Below are 24,931 nucleotides of genomic sequence, written 5' to 3'. Positions count from 1 at the left end.
GGGAGTAATAATAATAATGAACATCTACTGAGTACTTACTAGGTTTTAATCTCTAAAGTGCTTTGTTCATATTATCCTCTTTAATTGTCCACAGTCATATGGAATTGAAATGAAATATTATAGAGGTGGGGCTTCCCTGGTGACTCAGTGGTAAAAAAAAAATCCACCTGCAATGCAGGAACTGGAGGAGATATGGATTCTATCCCAGGTGGTCAGGACGATCCCCTAGAGGAGGGCACGGCAACCCACTCCAGTATTACTGGCTGAAGAATCCCATGGACAGAGGTGTCTGGCGGGCTACAGTCCATGCTGCTGTTGCTGCTAAGTCGCTTCAGTCATGTCCGACTCTGTGCGACCCCATAGACGGCAGCCCATCAGGCTCTCCCGTCCCTGGGATTCTCCAGGCAAGAACACTGGAGTGGGTTGCCATTTCCTTCTCCAATGCATGAAAGGGAAAAGTGAAAGTGAAGTCGCTCAGTCAGGTCCGACCCTCAGCGACCCCATGGACTGCAGCCCACAAGGCTCCTCCATCCATGGGAGTTTCCAGGCAAGAGTACTGGAGTGGGGTGTCATTGCCTTCTCAGCATATAAGCATAGTTCAGGCTTAAAGTCACATGTGTCCACAGCTATTTAATCAGTCATGTTTGGGGATGAAGTATAGACTCTACATTCCTCTCCAGCAGAAGGCCTACATACATTTTAGACAGCAAAACCATAATTTAAACCATAAGAACATATTGTTCCACAAGCTGGTTTCCCCAGTTGACTCCCAGCTGACATCTGTGTGAGATGTCTTTTACATATTTTAGGAGATCAGATACTTCCAATGCAATATTTATCTGCAAACCTTTCCCCTAGAAAGAGAAGCACTGTTACCATTCCCTGAATTCATGTTAAGAGTCCAAGGGTATTGACAGAAGGCTTAAGTCAGAAGGTCCTTGGCCAAGTCACTAAATTTGTCCATGCCTCTGTTTGACTGACTGACTTCCACACTATATTTACCAGATGCTTATTTGTGCTAGGCCTGGTGGTACATACTAGGGATAAATTAGTGAGTAAAATGGAAACAGAACGTCTGGTATACTGGGGAAACAAAAAATTACATAAAGTTATCTACTAATATATTAACACACCAACACATAAATAGCACATGATATTAAAAATATCAAGGACTATAAAGAAAAAGTGTATGGGGTAAGGAAGGTCACTCTGAGGACATGAAAGTACCATGCAAGTTAAGCGAAAGGGAGGAAAGGTTTGCAGGAGTCTTATGTGGGAAGGGACTTGGTGTTTTGAAGGATGCTAAAGCATTCTGAAGGAGATCAGCCCTGGGATTTCTTTGGAAGGAATGATGCTAAAGCTGAAACTCCAGTACTTTGGCCATCTCATGCAAAGAGTTGACTCATTGGAAAAGACTCTGATGCTGGGAGGGATTGGGGGCAGGAGGAGAAGGGGACGACAGAGGATGAGATGGCTGGATGCATCACTGACTCGATAGACGTGAGTTTGAGAGAACTCCGGGAGTTGGTGATGGACAGGGAGGCCTGGCGTGCTGCGATTCATGGGGTCGCAAAGAGTCGGACACGACTGAGCGACTGAACTGAACTGAACTGAACTGAAAGCAAGCAAGCACAGCAAAGTTAAAAGCAATGAAGAGGGAGACATGGGATGAAGTGACTGCATTTTTATCCTGAGTTTAATTTACAGATATTGAAATTTTTACAACTATAAAATGAGCAGAGTGGCATTAATTTTTTTATTTCCTACATAAGGAATAATGCAATAGTGTTTATGAATATGCATTATATATATACATATGTCATACAAAATAAGGTAATTCTTGCTACAAGTGTATTTTTCTGTAAGTACAACATAGAATCTCCTCTTTCTTCTGTATCATGAACTTCCAAAGACAGCCAAGAGAGAAAGATGCTTTAACATTACACTTTAAGAGAGCTAGAATACTTGGTAAACCTGATTCTGAATCATTTGCTTCTAAATAATAGATACTAGACAATTTTATGACAGGCACATTAATTATTCATTTAGATAATTTAAATTGATTTCAAATTATACTATACCATTTTCTATTAAATTTCAATAAGTCTGCAAGAGATCCATTAAATTATAAATCATTATCATTAATTTTCATTAAGATGCATGGACACCAAATATATTCCATCTCTTAAAGTCAATGATTACCAGTATTAGCTTGATCAAATTACTGTGACTATGAGCCAGGTCTTGGCTCTGCCCTTCACAAATAACAGTGGCTTTTGGATCAGAAGGCAAGCCTTCTGAAACATCCAACACATGTATCCAACAGGATGGCTATTAAGTTAGATTTACTATTTTAACACCCTTTATTACGTACAACAGAAAAATAACACATATTTAATGTGTTCAATTTGGTGTTCTATGACATATATAATACTAAGTATTAGAAAACCACCACAATGACCACTATTCATAATGGCCCAAAGTGGCAACAACCCAAATACCCTATGACATGAAGAGAAAAGCATAATGTGGAGTCTGAAATTCATACACCTGCTACAGTGGGGATAAACTTTGAAGCATGATGCCATGTAAAATAAGCCAGATACAGAAGGACAATATCCATCACTTCTCATAATTTCCTAGTTGCTCTTTGGGAACCCATCTTGCCTTGCTACCCTGCCCGCTCCATCCTCCTTATTACTCACAAACCCATAGGCCATAGCTGACCTGCTTTCTGTCACTAGAGACTCAACTGTATTTTCTAAAGTTTTATGCAAATAACATCATAGATTGTATGCCTGACTTATTTCACTCAACAATTATTTTGTTATTCATTATCAGTGTGTGCTTGAGAGTTCATTCATGTTTAACAGCTTAGCATTCTTTTATTGTGCATATAACACAATTTTTTAATCTGTTTACCTGTGGGCGTATACTTGGATTGTCCCCAGTGTTGTGGCCAGAAGTAAAACACTAAGAACATCTACGTACAAGTCTTTGTAGAGATGTATGCTTTCTTTTCTCTTGGGTGAAAACTCAGGAGTGGAATGGCTGGGTCACACTGTAAGTCAATGCCTAACTTTATTATTGCAGTAAAGCATACAAAACAAAAAATTATCATTTTAAGTATTTTAGGTGTAAAATTCAATGGCATTAAGTACATTCACATTGTTTTGCAACCATCACCATCATTTATCTTCAGAACTTTATCTTCTCAAACTGAAATTCTGTACCCATTAAAAATATCTCCGTGTTCTCCCACACCCTAGAAATCACCATCATACTCACCCCATAAATGTCACTGTTCTAGGTACCTTATATAACTGGAATCAGGCACTATCTGTCCTTGTGTGACTGGTTTATTTCACTTAACCTAATGCTACAAAGTTCATTAACAGTGGCAGGAGTCCGAATTTCATACACATTTTATTCATACTTCAAAAGACATTTGGGCTGTTCCCACTTCTGGCTATTGTGAACAGTGCTGCCCTCAATGTTGGTGTAAAATATCTGTTTGAGTTTTAGCCTTCAATTCCAGGAGTGGAACTTATAGACCATAGGGCAATTCTAGGTTCAGTTTTTTGAGGAACTGCCATCCTGTTTTCAACAGAGGCTGTACCACTTTATATTCCTGCCAGCAATGTGAAAGAGTTCCCATTTCTTTCTGAATGTCTAACTTTTTAAGAAACCACCAAGCTGTTTTCTAAAGTGGTTGCATTATTACACATCCCATCTAGCACTTCCTACTTCTCTGTGTCACTGCAAACACTTCATATGATCAGTCTTTTTCATTTTAAAGATTCTCATGGGTGTGTAGCGCTATTTCATGGTGTTTTTATTTTAATTTGCATTTCCCTAATGACTCACTGTGTTGAGCATCATTTTCTGCATTTACTTGTGCAGTTAGCTGACATGACCACAGGGATCACACCTTGCTTCCCACCCCTCAGGAAGATCTGTTCTTACCTGCCTGATTTTCAGTGTCTTAAAAAGCATTAGTTTATTATATATAGTTTCTTTTTCTTAACCATTGTTTCAGACAAGGGAATAAATCTGGGACCTGGTACTCCATCTTGGCCAGAAAGTGGAAGTCTGGATTGACTATTTTTGAGCCAAGGCTGTTACTATATGAACGTTTTTAAGCTAACATAACAAGTACATTTCCTCACCCTGGCCTTTTAAATTAACTCTTGAGTCAACCTATAAACTTATTGTCAAATGTATCATAAATACTATAAAGAGCTAATTCCATTTTTAGTGCTTTCAAAATTATCAGCAAAGACAGGTGCCCATTTACAAGAGGCTTAGAAACTCACTTGGCAGAAAAATGAGAAACAGTTTTTATATGACATTGTAAGTTAGAAGTCAGATAGATAAGAAGTATTCAGTAAGCTGACTTTTTAACTTATCGCCCACCTAGGTTTGCCCTGCTTTGTGCTAAGCAGAGGGACAACCAAAATGAAAAAAGATAAGTTCTCCGCCCTCCAGGAGCTTACATTCCAGTGGAAGGAATCAGGAAATACACATGATCGTGTTAGATAAGCAACAGAAGAAAATAAGGTAGGATAATGGGGGAAATAAGATTTGGGAGGAATAAGAGTGGCTCTTTAGTCAAATAATTCCTAAGACCTAAATGGTGAGAAGGAACCAGGAAGTCAAGATTTGGAAATGAAAGTGTTAGCCGCCCCAGTTGTCTGACTCTTTGAGACCCCATGCACTGTAGCCTACTAGGCTCCTCTCTCCATGGAATTCTCCAGGCAAGAATGCTGGATTAGGTAGTCATTCCCTTCTCCAGGGGATCTTCTTCACTAGAGGCTCAAACCCAGGTCTCCTGCATTATAGGCAGATTCTTTACCCTCTGAGTGACCAGGGAAGTCCATGAGCCACCAGGATAGAAAAGCCTCAAATCACTAATCATTGCTGCTGCTGCTGCTGCTGCTGCTGCTAAGTCACTTCAGTCATGTCCGACTCTGTGCAACCCCATAGATGGCAGCCCACCAGGCTCCCCCGTCCCTGGGATTCTCCAGGCAAGAACACTGGAGTGGGCTGCCATTTCCTTCTCCAATACATGAAAGTGAAAAGTGAAAGTGAAGTCACTCAGTCGTGTCTGACTCTTAGCGACCCCATGGACTGCAGCCCACCAGGCTCCTCCACCTATGGGATTTTCCAGGCAAGAGTACTGGAGTGGGGTGCCATTGCCTTCTCCACACTAATAATTAGGGAAATGAAAAAAAAAAAAAAAAGAAAACCACAATGAAATATTACCTCAATATCTGTTAGAATGGCTATCACCAAGAAGAAAGGAAATAACAAGTGTTTGTGAGATTACGGAGGAAAGGAAATTCCTGTGCACTGGTGCACTGTTGGGAATGTAAACTGGTGCAGCCACTATGAAAAACTACCCTAATATGGTGGTTCTTAAAAAGTTAAAACCAGAACTAGCTTATGATCCAGCAATTCTACTTCTGGATATTTAACCAACAAAAATGAAAGCACTAACTGGAAAAGATATATACACTCCCATGTTCATTGAAACACTGTTTTACAATAGCCAAGACATGAAAAGAACCTATCAACAGATGAACACACACACGCACACCCAATGGAGTATGATTCAGTCCCATTTTTGACAACATGGATGTCCCTTGAGGGCTTTATGCTAAGTGAAATAATCCGAGGAAGACAAACACTGTCTATGTGGAATCTGAAAATAAACTCACTGCAAACAGATCAGATTTGTGGTTACTAGAGCAGAGAGCCAAGGTGAGGTATAGGGGAGGGGTGGAAGAATTAGATGAAGGCAGTCAAAACACACAAGATAAATAAGTACTGGGGGCATATTGTCTAATATGATGACTATAGTCAACACTTCTGAATGGTATATATAAAACTTGCTAAAGAGTAAACCCTAAAAGTTCTTCTCACAAGGAAAAAATTTTTGAGTGTATCCATATGAGATGATGGATGTTAATTTATCTTTTTGTGTTGATATGTGTTGATTCTTTTATAATATATGTAAGTCAAGTTATTCTCCTGTATACCTTAAACTCACACAATGCTGCATGTCAATTATAACTCAGTAAAACTGAAAAAAAGACTTGGAGAAAAAACAAACATGTTAGGAGGAACAATTTGATATATTCAAGGAAGAGGAAGAAAGACAATATTGCTGAAGTGACTGAGAGAGGCGTCTCCAGTGAGGGTCTCATATTCCTTTCCAAGGCTGTCATAGGAATATGAAAATTTCTCTAAGTCAACAGAAAATCACTGGGGTTTGGGAGAGGCTAACCAATAAAGTGATGACAATCTTTTAGGTACTTTTTGTCTCCTTGCCCTTTAAAAAAGATGATCCCACCTTCTTCATGAATGGCCAACAGTAGGGAGGAAGAATAATAAATAAAAGAAAAAAACAGAAACAAGGGTAAAAGCCAGTTTGTGTGTTAATGCAGAGCGCTAGGGGGGGATAATGAAAGAACATGAGTGAGTGAAGATGGCCAGATAAAACTAAAAGGTAATGGTGTGATCTTTAGCAAACTGAAGAATACACTCCTAGCCACAGAGAATGGTTGCCACTCCATTCTGGTTAATTACGGACACTCTATATAGACCCAATATTGCCAACTACTCTAATGCTTCAAGGGTCCAGACACCCAGATTTTTAAGACATTCTAATTCTGGAATACCTTATGGAATGCCTCAAAATGTCTGTATGAGAGGATAGTATTAAGGGCCAACAGTTTGTGGTCCCTGGTATCAACTGATAATACAAAAGAATTTGAAGGCTGGATATAGATATCTGGGAAAAGAGAGACTGAAATCTGTGTTGTGAATTTTGCAGATTAAAAGGTGACCATGAGATAGACGATGGGGCTAAGGAATGGCTCTATGGAAGAGGTGGAATTTGCAGTGACCCTTGAAGGCTACGTGTTCTGAAGTAGCAGAATGTCATGGGGAGGGCATTTTAGACAGAAGCCACAGTTAGTGCCAAATCAATGAGTTTTGAAAACCCAAGAGCTGTTAGGATTAAGATGAGTTCACGGGTTAGAATGAGAAGTTTGATAATAGAGTACAAGTAAATCAAACTGGAAAGTAGGTCAAACACATGAATTCAGGGAGCTATGAAACTCAATGCAGACATGCTATAAACTGATCCTATATTTTCCCATGAGATAGAGTCAGGGAATAGTGACTCAACAATTATGCTCTCTTAGCAACTGTTGTATTAGATGTTTAAATCAACTAATTGAAGGGCAAGAGAGAACTTGCTGGAGAAAAACTGAGTTGATATGATAAATGATTACTTTCACACAAGCATAAGTTCTGAGCATGCATTTTCATAAATGAGAGATTTCTCTTCCCTCTTCTAAGTGCCAGGAGGAAGTTTCTCTTTTAGATAGGCGTCATGGTGATAAATACTCCAAACTGTGATTAAAGGCACACTTAATCTCTTTTTCAAAAACAGCAAACTCCCAGGGCTAGAAAAGCCCTTGAACCTTCAATGCCATGAATCCTCTGGCCCTACAGTATTTGTAAGCAGGAGACACTACGGGAACCTCAAAGAGGCCTTTGATTTAGGATTCAGCCATCCTCCTTTGAAAGAGAAGCCTAACGCTATCCATGGTGTGGTTATTTCTTCCAAACGGAGTGGATTTGCCAAGTGCTGAGCCATCACTCCTGATCCTACCACACAAGGTGCCTGGCCCTGAGAGGTAACGATCTCAGCTGTTGCCTAGAGTGCACCCCAGCTTGCCTCAGACAGAGAGGCTGCAAGAGTCATGTTCCCCAAATCACCAGGCTGCATCAGGTCTCGTCAGGCTCTCCAATAGGACAGCTGTGACACTGCCATAATCCAGTCCTTCTGCCTCCACCTGCTTTTTGCTTGGAGTATGAAGTAGGTAATCACCCTTGAGAAAATGCAGGTTAGTCACTGTCAGGGAGTAGGGGGATAATAAAGAATCATAAGGATCACCTAGCTGTATCTTCTTAGTCATACAAGGCTTTGCAAGCTAGGTACTGTGAGCTATGTAAGGGGTTTAAATACATTAGTGCATTAATCCTGGCGCCAGAGACTCCTGCTGCTTGTAACTAAATGGTAGATCCCCATGCAGTGTAGGATTTGCCAAATGAAGATGCTACAAATGCCATTCTCCCAGTCATGGTCACTTGCTAATTCCCTCTAACTAGATGTCTGGGTAATGAGGCTTCTAGAAGAGCACAGGAGGCTGCTGTTAGAATAAGATGTAAGCAGAGTAAGCACACCTGTAGGAAGGCCAGAAACAGAAAAACCAGGGAAGATACAGAAGAGAGAAAGAGGACAGAGGGGTGCACCTATAATCCTGTTCTGAAAACATACTCACAGGAACAAAGGCGTGACTCGGGAGATGATGGCCCAGCCTTCAAAGAGTTGACTGGGAGGAGTTCAGGGGATGTTGTGATGTCATTTAAAGATTTGTACCAGCTCTGTGTACACGGGGAACTTTATGGTGAAAAGAATATAGTCCTCTTCCAGAGGGGACCATGCCCTAATCCCGGGAGCCCAAGGACACATCTGTCAATAGCAAGGGGAATTAAGATTGTAGATGAAACTGAGGATGTTACTTGGCTGACCTTAAAAGGGGGAGATATCCTGGATGATCCTGGTGGGTTTACCGTATTCACAAGGGCCGCCTAAGTGGAATAGCGAGGCAGAAGAAAGCAACCTAGTGATACAATGAGAGACAGACGGGGGCAGCCATTGGCGGCTTTGAAGACAAACATGGGCCGTGAATAGAGGTAGTTAGTCTTCAGAAGCTGGAAAGGTAAGAAAACAGATTCCTCCCCAGAGCCTCTTGAAAGGAGCACAGCCCTGCCAATACCTTAACCCAATGCAATTCACTTCAATTTGTGTTCAGATAAGAAAATAATTTACGTGGTTCTAAGCCTGTAAGTTCATGGTTATTACTTAGAGCAGCCATGGAAAATGCCCCATGAGCAACTGCAATATCACTTTTATGTAGTGAGATTCCTGGAACAGAGATAGTTCTACAGAGAAATGTTCAATAGCTCCCCAAATAGAGTAATGGTAAAATGATGCCTAATGGACAGTCCTCTCTGGGCTCAGCTCTTGCTCTGTGCCCCCACACTCTTAGTCCTGTGGCCACAATCGACTGCCGTTTTGTGAATCTGTCATCTGTTGTCACCCTGGGGTCTCTGTTCATGCTGTGGGCTCTGCCTGGGATCCTCTCCCCACTGGCTTGTCCCTGAAGTTCTCTCTCTGTGCCCAGCAGTCCTCAATTTCTCACCATCTCCTCTACGAGGCCTTTATGCCCCCTGTCTTCCTGCTCAGAAAAAAGGAACTCTCTCCTCTGTGGCATGTTGGTGATATCAGGGTATAACTGATTAGTTTGCTTTACTTGGGAACCAAAATGACTGTGTTTGGTTTGGTGGGTTTGGGTTGGTTGCTGTTTCTTTGCCAACTAGCAAGAAGGTTTCTACTACCCCTCCCTCCTGGAGAAGGTTTAAACATTAAGACTTCTCTGACCTACGTAAGAGGAAATAGCTTTTCCATGACTAAACTTTCAGTTAAATAGGTCTCTTGTTAATAAGACAGGAGGAAGATGTGAGGAAAGATCACCTCTGAAAGAAATAGGAAGAGGTGGTAAGATATTCTGAGAACTAAAAAGAACCTGGAGGAGAGACATTATCTGAGCTATTTGAACAGACTGTCCAGCAAGGAAGTGGGCCTGCTGCTCTGGGATAAAGGCCTGTGTGGTCTAGTTACTACAGGATCACAGAGCTGATGGGAGACAAGAGGCTGGGCTTCTGTCACCAACACATCCCATGATGACTTTTACCAGCATCTCACTGCTCTGCCCTCAGGAGGGTACCACCCATTCTGTTTGGTGCCCTTCCGATTACCCCATGGAAACAATTTTAGGGCCAGCCCTAATCCAATATGACGAGTCCTTATAAGAAGAGGAAAATGGATAAAATCATACAGGGAGAATATCATGTGATGACAAGCAAATACTGAGATGCCGCAGCTGCAAACCAAGGAAATCAAGTACTAGCAGTTGTCACCAGAAGCTGGAAGACAGACATGAAATGGACTGACACTCAGAAGGTTACCAACACCTGCATTTGGACTTGTAGGCTCCAGAACTGTGAAACAACAGCTTTCTGTTGTCTGGAGCCACCCAGTCTGTGGTCCTTTTTATAGTAGATCTAGGACACTAATAGTCTTCAGAAGGAAGCCTGTAAGTCAAAAAAGAAGAGACCCCCAGACACTAAGTGAGGCCCTGTTTTTGCTGCTATGGCTGCACAATGTCCTTCATGGGGTCGTTACTTTTGCTTGCCTGGGTCTCTTCCTTTACAAAAAAAAAAAAACTTATATTTTACAACTGCATTGGTATGACGATTAATGTATTAAGATCATATATTCAACCATTTTCTTTAACTTAGAAGTTCAATTTCTTCCTGTGGATCTTATTTTATTGGGCTCCTAGATGTATGCAGCCTCTGCCCCAGGACTGATTGAAGTGAAATGTTGGTCACTAAGTCGACTCTCTTTGCGACCCCATGAACTATAGTCCAAAAGTCTCCTCTGTCCATGGAATTCTAGTGGGTTACCATACCTTTCCCCAGGGGTTCTTCCCAACCCAGGGATTGAACCCAGATCTCCTGCATTGCAGGCAGATTCTTTACTGCTGAGCCACCAGAGAAGCCTGTTGAATAATTCAGTACATCCTGCGCAACCCGACAAAATCGGAACTCTTTGAGCTGGGACAGAGGTTCATGACATCACCACACAGTTCACAGTGTCCATATGTCTTTTTTAGAGTTTTCTTTCAGCTAGGACTACATTTGGTTAACTACATAGCTGGCAGGGTGTGAAATGCATTTCTATACGAAAGGCTCTTAGTGCTGTAACACAGTGGGCAATGCTGAGGTCATACCAAGTTTCCAGCCGTGTGATGTACTACAGAAACAACATACAGCAAATGGCAAGCATTCCCCAAATTATCTTTAACAAGCAGAAAGATAAGAATGCTTAAATTAAACAAAACTTGGCTTAAAACCTTTAAAACCAAGGTTCCCTCTAAGAGTTCCTAGGCAAAGGTCACCTCTGGTTCATTCATCAGAACTGTTCTTCCTCCCCAGAGACCTGTGTAGACCTGAGACAGTTTCTGGAGGTTCAGCCTGCAATCCACTGACAATTTCCACACACGTGACTATTTCTAGGTAAGAGGACACTGCTGTAACCCAAAGACTAGTAAGTTTAAGTTCATTTGCTTAAGGTTTTGATATACTAAATGGATAATTGTGAGCAGGCTATACCTATCCCCACCCTGAGAAAGAAAAAAGGCATCAGTTAAAATAGTGGCTTTTTCTCCATTAGACAAAATTGCTTCTCAGTGTATTATACAAGATATTTTTGAATTAGTTGGACAATCTGTGCATTTATATACTTTGCCTAAACGCTACTGGGAACATACAAGGGAAATAGAGAATTCATTACCTTAAAGACTACATAGTTGTTTGAGAAGAGAGAGAAAATGCAAATATTTAATAGCTTGAAAATAATGACTTGGTAATTATTATCACATTTATATTCATGATCAATGAATCAAGAAAAATTTGTATCTGGAAAACACATAATTTGGCAGAGTTTATTATGGTGATCTGACCTCACCATTTTTCATGTATCATTTTAAAAAGAAATCTGGTTCACTATCCCACTAAACAACTTTATCCAGAGTTATAGCTAGGGATGTTCTCTCCATGACTCTCAGAACTTTCCATTATATAACTTGGCCATCAGCAAGCTAATGAAAATCTATGCTCTGTCAACCAAACTGAGCATTTTTAGACAAGAGATAATATTTTATCATGAGTTTCCCAGCATCTAAGCAGAGTTTTGCATGTAGTAGACACTCAGAAAAGAATACATCAAAAAGCATCAATATACTAAAATTCCATATTTACATACAAGGTAATCAGGATGAAATTTATGATGTTGTATTTAGCCTAAAAGGGGGACTTTAGGCAATAGATTTCATAATTACATTCCTTTGGATTATAGTTCTCAAACTTTAATGGATGTATTATTTGTATAGGTAGCTTGTTTTAAATGCAGGCTTCATTAGAAATTATGATCTCATAGCTATAAGGTATGAGGCAGGAATCTCTGAACACAGAAGTCCATTCTCTGATAAACAATTTGAGAAACATTATTGTAAACAGTGAGGTCTTCTTTGGTGCATCTGATTGTACATCCAGGTTATGATTTACTTTTTAGAAACATACCTACTTTCTACACTGAAAGAATCATTATAAGAGCATCATAAAACTTAATTCAGCAAATCATGCAGCAGTACAGTGCTTCTGAAGCTTTACTGTGCACATAATTACCAGGTATCTTGTTAAAATGCAGATTCTCACTGACTCTGAGGTGAGCTTGGAATTCCGCATTCCGAAAAGCTCCCAGTTATGCCCCTTAAAGTGATGAATTCTCTATTTCCCTTGTATGTTCCCAGGAGCGTTTAGGCAATGTACATAAACACATGTGGAGGATGCTGGTTCCATGGAACGCACATCTTGAGTAGCAAAGATGTATAGGGTGTCTCTAAAATGTGATACATGATATACTAGTCTTACAAGACACATCTCACCAAAAGTGTTCCTTGGATGAATGAACACTTTCAGGACTGTATGCTACAACTCACTCTTGGAGATATGGTAATATCCACTGTAATGTTATACATTAAAAGTGGTAAAGTTATACAATGTATTGTCACAATTTTAACTTCACAAAATTCTAACCATTAACTGCCCAGAAATTGGCATTGTCTAGAACGTGGGACATCTCTTGTGCCACTCAGAGCTGCTCAGTCCCACCCCTACTCCAACCACAGCTGCAACAACGATTTCCTCTCGGCTCCCAGTCCGTCACGAGCTCACTGACTGCACATCGCATCGTTCCTGCGCCACGTTTCTGCTTACGTCCTGCGCAGGGTGTGTGCTGCCCAAAGGCTCCACCAAAGGACCCAGTGGAACCAGCTTGTCCCATAGGCCTCGGCAACCCAGACATGCAGGCCATCCTCACCCAGGGGATGACGGATAAGACTTTTCTCTGTTCATCCCAAGGTACAAAATTTTCAGGCATATTTAGCAAGATTCCTCAGAAGGTTCCATGATATAAACACCATAGAGCCTGTAGGTGCTGCCAATTTGGTAATGCATTTTTCCCCATTCTCTTTAATTCTACCCTTTCCTCACTCCAACTCTATGCAATCACTTCCCAAATAAACTGGCGTGAAATACATCTAGTCCAAATTCAGTTGAGCTCTAAATATAAAATACACACCTGATTTCAAAGATTTTGGTATAAAAAAGGACAGAAATGCCTTCTTAATAACATTATATTGATTACATGTTGAAATGCTATTTGGAATACATTCAATTGTGATATTGTGATTTACGGTAAGACATGTATATTTGGTCTTCATCCTCATTCTTGTCACAGAGCTCTTAAAACCCTCGGGATTCCCTAAGTGCTAAGGATGATAAAGGTAAAAAATGTGACTTTTGTAACTGAAGCCCCCCTTCAATCCCATCTGGAGTTTACGTTAATGAGGTGACCCAGAACAGTCTCCTAAGGGGGCTGGTTATCAGGGGAACCAACCAGATAACTAGAGGTTTTGAAAGTTCAACTTCCCTTGTGTCCACAACCCCTCAAAGGGGAGGGTTTTAGACACTGAGTTCCCTTACCAATGTCAAAAGCTTTAATCAGTCATGCCTATGTAATGAAGCCTCCATGAAAATCCCTGAAGTACAGGGTTAGGGAGCCTCTGGGCTGCTGAACACATGGGGGTGTGGGAGGGTGGCACACCGGAAGGACAGATGGAAAGCCACACCCCTCCCCCAATACCCTGTCCTATGCCCCTCTTCCCTCTGGCTATTCCTGGGTCCTATCACTTCATAATAAACTGATAATCTAGGAAGTACACTCTTTTTGTGAGTTCTGTAAGCCATTCTAGCAAATTATTAAACCTGAGCAGAGAGTTTGGGAACCTCCAACCTGCAGCCTGTCATCAGAAGCACAGATGACAACCTGGACTTTTGAGGCAGTTCAGCGAACAGGTGGAGACCAGTCTTCTGGGACTGAAACCTTAACCTGTGCAGTCTGTGCTAAGCCCACGTAGTGAACAGGTTGGAGAACTGCTTGATGTTGGAAAAGCTCACACACATCTGATATCAGAAGTACTGAGAGTAGAGTAGAAAATGGAAATAGAGGGCTTTTAAAACGATAATTTTATCAGCTAAATAAAATACATGATTAGTCTTACCTGGCTGTTTTTACTCTTTTTTTTTCCTCTTAAAGAGCATGGCTCCTAGACACTTAACATTGGATATGTGGTTCTCATTTACGTTGGCCAGCACTACTATCAGCTTTGTGGACCATCCCACACCCTTCAGAAAATTGCCTCTTTATTAACTCACAGGTAGTTATTAGGGTGCTTGGAACCAAAGGACCCAGCCAATAAATCTACCAGGACAAGAGATAAGAGATGATTATGTAACTTTTCATTTTATCTCCATTTCTGCCCATTCAACCAGCATTAACCCAGCCATCAGGACGAACAAAGACAAATCATCCTTCTCAGTCATTCTCTAAGTCAAAAATTCTGGTTGCAAATTAGACTATGTGAGCAGCCTTTGGAAATATTCTGATAAAGGGAACTCACTGAAGACCAAGTAAGTCAGGATCTCTGGGGGATGAGCCCAGGCATCAGTGTTTTTAGGAACTTCCCATGTGGTTATAATGTGTAGCCGGTGAAGAATCAGTGGCAAAGCTTGTCTAGACAGCTTATCTTATCCACATTGAATGTGGGGAGATATGACTATGAACGACAGACTCTAGGAACACCATTACCTTTCCTGTAGTTACTTATGAACATCAAATGCTCTGAAACTTTTCTCAATTTCTATAAGATTCTGTTCAATATTAATTAGCAAAAATGACTTGCATGAACATTGTTTAAACCATTACTGTGAAATGCTAAACACTGTAAAGGGGCCTCAGATCCTCCTCATTAGAATACCTTTGTCTGAGGGATGTCTGAATGCTTTCTGGCATCAATCAACCCAGCTCCAGCTAGAAGACTAGACAACTAACAGTTTCTAGTAGTCTGTAGGTGTTTGTACTTAGGCGACTTAAACAAAAGTTTTCATTCTCTTCTGGGTGTGAAGACAGAATTTTCTCAAACCCTTGTCTTATGTATTGTATAATTATTAAAGTATAATATCAAATTTTTATCTCTTTATAAAGGCTAAATGTTGCTCCTTAACTTTGTTAATTGTCTGGAAAGATGTGAAAACATCAATAGTCTTACTACAGTAACATATCTAAAGTTTCATTTTTTTTAATGCATTTATCTTTCACAGTGTACAGAATCTAGAATTATATTTATGACTGGAAGTTTCCATACCCTGGACCAGTCACTCAATCTCCATGTGTCTCATCTCCTCCCCTCAAAAACAAAACAGAAGTAACTACCAAGAAGACAGAAAGATACTTCACTTAGAGTGCTATGCTATTATTGACATGTAACCAGTGATATTATTATTATTACTTTTACATGCATGTGCTGAGTCATTTAGTCATATTCAACTCTTTGTGACCCCCCTGGACTAGCCTACCAGGCTCCTCTATCCATGGGATTTCCCAGGCAAGAATACTGGAGGGGGTTGCCATTTCCTTCTCCGTATTACTATTACAGTCAAGTTCAACTCTGTACTTTTTCAGCGGTCAGAATTATGATCAAAAGAAGGAAAATAATTTGCCTAAGGTCACACATTTAGCTTCTAATGAGATAGTCTGTATTTCAACCCAGATTTAAAACCCTAAATTCACTGCTCTCCCCTCTACAGTGATATCTCATTCACTTCCATGGAAACTGCTGCTGCTGCTGCTGCTAAGTCACTTCAGTCGTGTTCGACTCTGTGTGACCCCAGAGACGGCAGCCCACCAGGCTCCCCTGTCCCTGGGATTCTCCAGGCAAGAACACTGGAGTGGCTTGCCATTTCCTTCTCCATCCATGGAAACTATGAGATAATAATTTTTATGGTTTTAAGCTGCTAAGTATTTCTGTTAATTTGTTGAGCAGCAAGAGATAACTGATACATTATTATTCATCTGTGTTCTCTAATAGACTGAAAGCAAAGGATCTAAAAGAGGATGTATTAACATATTCATTCAATGACTTAGTCATTCTCACATCCATCCATTTCTCAAACATTTATTGAGAACCTACATTTCAAGTGGTTTCCAGATGTTGGGGATATGATAGTGGAATACAATGCAGACCTTCTCCTTATGGAGCTTACAGTCAAGGTAAGTAAAGCAGTAACTATACAATAAATATCTGATAAATTACTTGAGGTAGAACATGGTAAAGTAAATTTTAGCTGACATTAAGTTTTTTACAGATATGCTAATGTCATGGATTTAGTCACACTGGTACACACTGAACTGATTTTCTTCCCAGCTTCAAAAGAAGCAAGAAAACCTAGAGCAGAGTCAGAAGCTAGTGACGACAGTACCCAGGGCTTTAGTTTGTTTGTTTTAATACCCTTGTATACTAACACTCAGGCAACTGTGATCAAGAGATGCAACATTACTAAAACACAGGCATTCAGACCCCACATGTATGCAAATGGAAGTATATAAAAGACCACTATGGTTGTACACATATTCTTTAAAAAAACAGAATGTGATAAAAATTTTATATATAATTATCAATATTCTAAACTACAAGGAGGATCAAACATGTAAACATCACAAGGAGAAAAATCCAAACTGTGGAAAAATAATGTAGTTTCTTCCACTAATTAATATCAAGAAAAATAAGAAAATAAGAAAAATAAGAAAACCTGTATTGATAGGTTAAAATTTTTTAACTTATAATATATACCAACCAATTACAATGCATTGCTTTTATTTAGCTCTCAAAAAAAAAAAAAAAGGAAGAAAGAAAGAAAAACTCTTAGAAGTGAAAAAAGATACATATTTAAAACTAAGGAAAATTATGAAACCATTATTAAAATTTGAACACTGAGTATATATTTGATGACGTTTTTGGAGAAGGCAATGGCACCCCACTCCAGTATTCTTGCCTGGAAAATCCCATGGATGGAGGAGCCTGGTAGGCTGCAGTCCATGGGGTCGCTAAGAGTCAGACACGACTGAGTGACTTCACTTCACTTTTTCATTCATGCATTGGAGAAGAAAATGGCAACCCACTCCAGTGTTCTTGCCTGGAGAATCCCAGGGACAGGAGAGCCTGGTGGGCTGACGTCTATGGGGTCACACAGAGTCAGACATGACTGAAGTGACTTAGCGGTAGCAGCAGGGATCACAATGTTTTGACCAAATTTTTAAAAAGTCCCTGACATTTACAGACATCTACTGAAATTATTACAGATGGAGTAATATGATAGCTGAGCTTTGCCTCAAAACAATCAGGCAGAATGAAGAACAGGGACAAGAAAGACTAGGGACTGATAAATTTGGAAGCTCAGTGATGAGTAAATGGAGTTTCATTAAATGTTATTTCCTTTTTTTTTTAGTTCATGAGGCTTAATATCATCAAAACAATCCAATTTAAAAAAATGTGCAGAAGACCTGAGCCAAGAGGCACATGAAAAGATGTTCAACATCCCTAATTATTAAATAAATGCAAATCAAAACTACAATGACATATTAGTAAGATCACCTCACATTGGTCAAAGGGGTTATCATAAAAAAATCTACAAACAGTAAATGCTGAGAGAGGGTGTGGAGAAAAGGGAACCTTCCAACACTGATGGTGGGAATGTAAATTGATAGAGCCACTGTGGAGAAGAGAACAGAGGCTCCTTATAAAACTGAAAGCAGAAAGCGGTCATACTAAGTGAAGTAAATCAGAGAAATATCATATGTTATCCCTTATATGGAGTATCTGAAAAGAAATAATACAAATGAAGTAATTTACAAAACAGAAATAAACTCACAGACTTACAGAAGGAACTTATGCTTGGGGGGGTGGTGAGGAAGGATAGAGGAAAGGGATAGTTAAGGATCAACAAGTACACGCTGCTGTATTTAAAATGGAAAGCCAACAGGAACCTTCTGTATAGCACAGGGAACCCTGCTCAATGTTATGTGGCAGCCTGGATGGGAGGGGAATCCAGGGGAGAAGGGATACACGTATATGTATGTCTGAGTCCTTTTGTTAGGGGAAGCACACTGACTGGAACCACCCGCCCTGGCCAGACACCACAGTCTGCTTGCATGAGTTGTTTTCGACAGGAGGTCCCGGTAAGGAACAGGAAACCAATAAGCCACCACCAACCGGAAGCGTTATGGAAAGGTCAAAAGGAGACACCACATGTCCGACTACCTCCTAGAATCCTTCTTGCTCGCATCCATCTTGGCTGAACAAGGTGTGCACCACCAGGAAGGACTCTGCATCAGAATGACTGGCTAAAGACAACCTGGAAACTAATCCCATCACCATAAAACCCGAGATTGCCAGCCATGTGGCAGAGCAGTTCTCCTGGGTTCTCTTACCCTACTGCTCGCCACCCAGGCACCCTTTCCCAATAAAATCTCTTGCTTTGTCAGCACATGTGTCTCCTTGGACAATTCATTCCTGAGTGTTAGGCAAGAGCCCCGTTTCGGGCCCTGGAAAGGGGCCCAGTTTGCAGCCCCCTTCCTGCAACACCTTTCCAGTTCACCTGAAACGATCACAGCATTGTTAACCAGCTACACTGCAATACAAAATAAAAAAATTAAAAGACTAAATACTGTTTTCTGTTTTTATATGTGTTTGGGATAATAATGAATCTTTTTTTTTTTTAATAGGATATTTCCATTAAAACTCTGGTTTTCAAATCCTCTTAAAAGATATCCAAGGATCAGACAATGAGGAATTGGACCTGAGAGCTGAGAGATCTCTTCTTCACATAGAACTATCTCAAGTTGACCATGACCTCATTGCTTCTTGTGCCTTTGCTGCACCAGCTTCACTCCTGTTTGTTATATTTCTGGACAGTAAGTGTATTTGATCTCTAGGGAAACTAGACATTCCTGCAGCACCACCTTGGAAACCAAAGCTGTAATTTGGTGCTCTAGTGGCCAGGAAGGAGAATGCAGCCCAAGACACAACTCACAGGCAGGGTTAATCTGATTTCAACATTTTAACCTCTTCTTGAGGTTAATTCAAAAGCTTTATTTTAGAGGAAAGCTCTCTTCGAGTAACCTTTATTTGCAAGACAAAGGACAGAATAAAAATGAACCACCAGACACTCAAATGGCTGATTTGCTATTTCCTAAGGCTTTTGTAGGAGCTAAAATATAAAATGATACCTTTCCTACTGTTTCTATTACAGATTCACTTAACATTTTAAAATCTCTTTTTAAACCTTCAGGACTGAAGAAAAGAGACTCCAATTATAATACCAGGGCTCTTAGTACAGGAAACTCTGCCTTTTTCTGTTTCTAGGTTTGCTTTCAATTGTTAGTCAATTATAGGAATAAGTTTTTGATGTTTTTAAATGGATGTCATTTTAGATAAAACACATTTTTCTCTGTAAAAATCACTGGCATTGAGTAAGTGAAAAATAGGAAGTAATTACCCTGTCTGTTCTCTTCATTAAGCTGGGGGAAAATGGATGCAAAGACTAAAACTGGTCCCAAAAAAGCATCTCATGGTGGTCATATACCACTGTATAAAAAGCTCATTTAAAAATTAAGATATTTAGTGGAACAATGTATAAACACTTTTAAAGAGAAAACTCAACACTAAGAACACCAGAGACCAATTAGCTAAAGATAACAAAGTTTTTATTTTCTTGTATTTGCAGAAAGTTCTTTTATATATTGTTCTCCAGGGGATCATCTCAACCCAGGGATCGGACTTGCATCTCCTGCTTGGTAGGCTGATTCTTTACCACTGAGCCACCAGGAAAGCCTCCTCTTACTTAAAAGAGGAGGGGGTATAGGGGTTTCAATTATGTCCATGCTAATACTATTATTTATAATTATTAATAATAACATTAATACATATGCAAGGTACCATTCTAGCTGCATGTATGAATCATGTATTTCACATAACAATTTTACAGATTAATTATGGTTATTAACCTCTCTACCTGAACATTTATGTCAGATAAGAGAACCAAGGTTTTGGGTATAAAATCTTCATAAACTGTAGAGTTAATCAAGAAGAAAAACAGGATACGACCTAAGACTATGACTTGACATTCTAACCATTCTGACATTCTTGGCCTATGTGCACCGCTCTATTTTTCTTAAACTAAGTTATCAACCATGTGATTCAAAGGATGTGGAAAACCCTTCACCCCTGACTCTGCTTCTGCGGTCCTTCTGCTGATGGGGCAGTGTTGCAGGAAAATTTTGTGTTTGTATTTCCTGATCATTCTATGGCCTCAGATATCCATAATTTTGCCCAGTAAATTCTCTGCGAAGAGACTGAACCCTGAAAGAGGTTTGCTGCCCCTCCCCTCTGGCTCCCCATCTCCTGCTGCAGGTGCAGCTTTGCAGGTGTAGCTGGAAAGCCCATTGTTTTTAATGCTGAATTTAGAGAAAGGGTTTCCTTTGATAAAGATCCAAGCAGTTAGAGGTAATTTAGAATGTGGCTCTGGGTCGTAGTCTTTTGGAGTTGAGTCTAAGAATCCATAAGCTGCTCAACTACCAAAACAATTGCATCCAATTCCATAGATTTATCAGACTCTCAAAGCCCACCTGAGGGCTCTCCTAGACTCTTGGGTAAGAACTCTCGCTCTTGTGACTACCCCACATGCAGTGTCAAAAACACATCAATCCTTTCTAACAATGGAAAGCAGGCAGTACACAGAGGATCAGGCACACAGGAGGGTATGCACCTGGCTCTGCCACCTACCAGCTCTATGACCTTGACAAGCTCTCTACAAACTCCAATCCCCTCATCTCTAAAGTTGTCTTAATTCTAGTTACCATATCACAGTTGTTGGAGTGTTAATCATATAATGTGGTTTAATGCTCAGCACAGTAAATACTCATGAAATACTTATGAAAATGGTGAAGACAGGATGATACAGATGTTTTTATCACTACGACATGATGAACCTTAATAAAACCAAGGAAAGGCTAAGGAGGCACCAGTTGTTTCATTTCTGGAGACAGAAAAGTAGAAACTGGCTTAAATGAATAAAGCAGCAACTATTTGTTTTGGAATAAACAAAGGCCTTCATGACAGCAATGATGAGTTAATATTGATATTATTCCTTTAAAGAAGTCACTAGATGCTAATAATAAAGACTCACAGTTTTGGAGATGGTCCTTTCATATTCTTGGTTTAATTCAATCCTCACATAAATTTTCTGATAGTTATTATCATCACTGGCATTTTACAGATAAGAAAACCTGAGTTTGAAAGAAGTCAGGTGTTTTATTGACATTCATACTACTGATATGCAGCACAGATAGAATCAGGATCTTATCCATTAGTTCTGAGCTCATTCTGAGAGAGGAAGAGAGAATAGGACCACAAAGGAGATCAGAGGCTAAGGTGACCTGAGCTCCCTAAAATGGGATAAAAACACAACACTTCATTTTAAATTGGAAGTACAACCTAGTATTTGAGGGGAACAACTTCATCATCCAGTAGTTTTTTTCTCTCTGCAAATCATTTTTCTTTAACAAGATGGTATTTTAATTTTGTTTCCTTTTGTTTGTCTGTTGGAGGGGATGCAAATTTCCAAACAATTAAGCTTCTCATTCATCAGCTTTCTCCTGGTTGAGAAGAGTTCTCCTAATTAAATGTAAACACATTTGGCAAATCTGTGTAGTGGTGTCCAAAGGTCTCCCATGATGATGTGAGCTGTCATCAGAGTCCCCCCAAGTGTTTGCTTTGAATACCAAGTGAGTTCCATAAAGCCCAGACCCTACACAAGGATGAGCTTGAATATAATCAACTAACTAGTCCATTCTTGACAAAGACAATAGACAGTTGCAAATTTTGGCTTCTGCTGAGGTGTCAGGATATTGTGTAGATGTTTCAAAGCCAATTAGTCCTACAATGACTTCTGGATTAGAGATACCTTGTTAAAAGGAGAGAATCCATCTACTGTAAAGAGGATAAAGAGACCAAAGGATACCTGTATTTTTTTTTTTGCTTTTAATTGAAGTATAACTAATTTCTTTTTGTACAGCAAAGCGACACAGTTATATACATATACACATTGTTTTTAATATTATTTTCCATTATGGTTTATCCCAGGAGACTGAATGTAGTTCCCTGTGCTATACAGTAGGATTTTACTCTGTCCATTCAATTGCATTTATCAACTCCAAACTCCCAATCATTCCTTCTCTAGCCCCACTCGCCCTTGGCAACCTCAAGTCTGATCTCTATGTCTGTGAGTCTGTTTTCTAGATAAGTTAATTGGTGCCATATTGTGGATTCCATATATAAGTACAGTACTTGCCTTTCTTTTTCTGACTTACTTCACTTAATATGAGGATCTCCAGTTGTATCTATGCTGCTGCAAATGACATTATCTCATTCTTTTTATGGCTGAGTAGTATTCCATTATGGGACTTACTCAACAGCAGCTTTTGCACAGCAAAAGAAACCACAAAAAAATGAAAAGACGACCTATGGAATGGGAGAGAGTATTTGCAAATGATGCAATCAATAAGGACTTAATCTCCACAATATATAAACAACTCATACAACTCAACAAAAATAACAAAAATAACCCAGTCGAAAATAGGCAGAAGACCTTAATAGGCATTTCTCCAAAGAAGACATACAGATAGTCAGCAGGCACATGAAAAGATGATCAACATCACTAATTATTAGAGAAATGCAAATCAAAACTACAAAGAGTACTTCCTCACACTGGTCAAAAGAGCCATCTTTTAAAAGTCTATGAATAACAAATTCTGGGGAGGGTGTGGAGAACCCTCCTACGCTGTTGGTGGGACTGCAAGATGGTGCAGCCACTATCGAAAACAGTATGAAGGTTTCTCAGAAAACTAAACATAGAGTTACCATATTATCCAGCAATCCCACTCCTCGACATCAGTTCAGTTCAGTCGCTCAGTCGTGTCCGACTCTTTGCGACCCCATGAATCGCAGCACGCCAGGCTTCCCTGTCCATTGCCAACTCCCAGAGTTTACCCAAACTCATGTCCATCGAGTCGGTGATGCCATCCAGCCATCTCATCCTCTGTTGTCCCCTTTTCCTCCTGCCCCCAATCCCTCCCAGCATCGGGGTCTTTTCCAATGAGTCAACTCTTTGCATGAGGTGGCCAAAGTACTGGAGTTTCAGCTTTAGCATCATTCCTTCCAATGAACACCCGGGACTGATCTCCTTTAGGATGGACTGATTGGATCTCCTTGCAGTCCAAGGGACTCTCAAGAGTCTTCTGCAACACCACAGGTCAAAAGCATCAATTCTTCGGTGCTCAGCTTTCTTCACAGTCCAGTCCAACTCTCACATCCATACATGACCACTGGAAAAACCATAGCCTTGACTAGATGGACCTTTGTTGGCACAGTAGTACTCCTAGGCATATACCCAGATAAAACTGTAACTCAAAAAGATGCATGTACTCCTATGTCCACAGCAGCACTATTCACAACAGCCAAGACACAGAAACAAACTAAATGTCCATGAACATTTAGGTTAAATGTCAGATGGATAAAGAAGAGTTTACTTATTTTTTCAGTTGCATTCTTTTTTAAAAAAACTAATTAATTTATTTTAATTGGAGGCTAATTACTTTACAATATTATAGTGGTTTTTGCCATACATTGACATGAATCAGCCATGGGGGTACATGTGTCCCCATCCTGAACCGCCCTCCCACCTCCCTCCCCATCCCATCCCTCAGAGTTGTCCCAGTTCACTGAGCCTGAGCCCCCGTCTCATGCATTGAACCTGGACTGGCGATCTATTTCACATATAGTAATATATATGTTTCAATGCTATTCTTTCAAATTATCCCACCCTTGCCTTCTCCCACAGAGTCCAAAATCTGTTCTTTATCTCTGTGTCTCTTTTGCTGTCTTGCATATACGGTCATTGTTACTATCTTTCTAAATTCCATATATATGCGTTAATAAACTCTATTGGTGTTTTTCTTTCTGACTTATTTCACTCGTATAATAGGCTCCAGTTTTATCCACCTCATTAGAACTGATTCAAATGCATTCTTTTTAATAGATGAATAATATTCCATTGTGTATAGGTACCACAACTTTCTTATCCACTTGTCTGCCGATGGACAATTAGGTTGCTTCCATGTCCTAGCTATTGTAAACAGTGCTGCAATGAACACTGGGGTACATGAGTCTCTTTCAATTCTGCTTTCCTCAGTGTGTATGCCCAGCACTGGGATTGCTGGGTCATATGAAAGTTCTCTTTCCAGTTTCTGTTAAAGAAAATTGCCACACTGTTCTCCATAGTGGCTGTACTAGTTTGCATTCCCACCAACAGTATAAGAGGGTTCCCTTTTCTCCACACCCTCTCCAGCATTTATTGTTTGAAGACATTTTGATAGCAGCCATTCTGACCAGTGTGAGATAGTACCCCATGGTTTTGATTTGCATTTCTCTGATAATGAGTGATGTTCAGCATCTTTTCAAGTGTTTGTTAGCTATCTGTATGTCTTCTTTGGAGAAATGTCTGTTTAGTTATTTGGCCCATTTTTTAATTGGGTCATTTATTTTTCTGGTATTGAGCTGCATGAGCTGTGGTATATTTTTGAGATTCTTTGCCAGTTGCTTCATTTGCTATTATTTTCTCCCATTCTGTCTTTTCACCTTGCTTATAGTTTCCTTCATTGTGCAAAAGCTTTTAAGTTTAATTAGGTTCCATTTGTTTATTTTTGCTTTTA

The 24,931-nt window shown here is 40.0% G+C and overlaps 1 protein-coding gene across 9 annotated transcripts in view; it reads right to left on the bottom strand.

Moving 5' to 3' along the window:
• The window catches only part of GRM7 (glutamate metabotropic receptor 7), a 935,325-nt gene that overhangs the window by 774,360 nt on the left and 136,034 nt on the right, over positions 1 to 24,931 (bottom strand). The window lies entirely within an intron of this gene.

The sequence above is a fragment of the Bos indicus x Bos taurus genome, chromosome 22 (assembly GCF_003369695.1).
Source record: "Bos indicus x Bos taurus breed Angus x Brahman F1 hybrid chromosome 22, Bos_hybrid_MaternalHap_v2.0, whole genome shotgun sequence".
In the NCBI taxonomy this organism is placed as follows: Eukaryota; Metazoa; Chordata; class Mammalia; order Artiodactyla; family Bovidae; genus Bos; species Bos indicus x Bos taurus.
The sequence above is the reverse complement of the archived record's forward strand: the minus strand, read 5'-3'. Positions and strand labels throughout refer to the sequence as shown.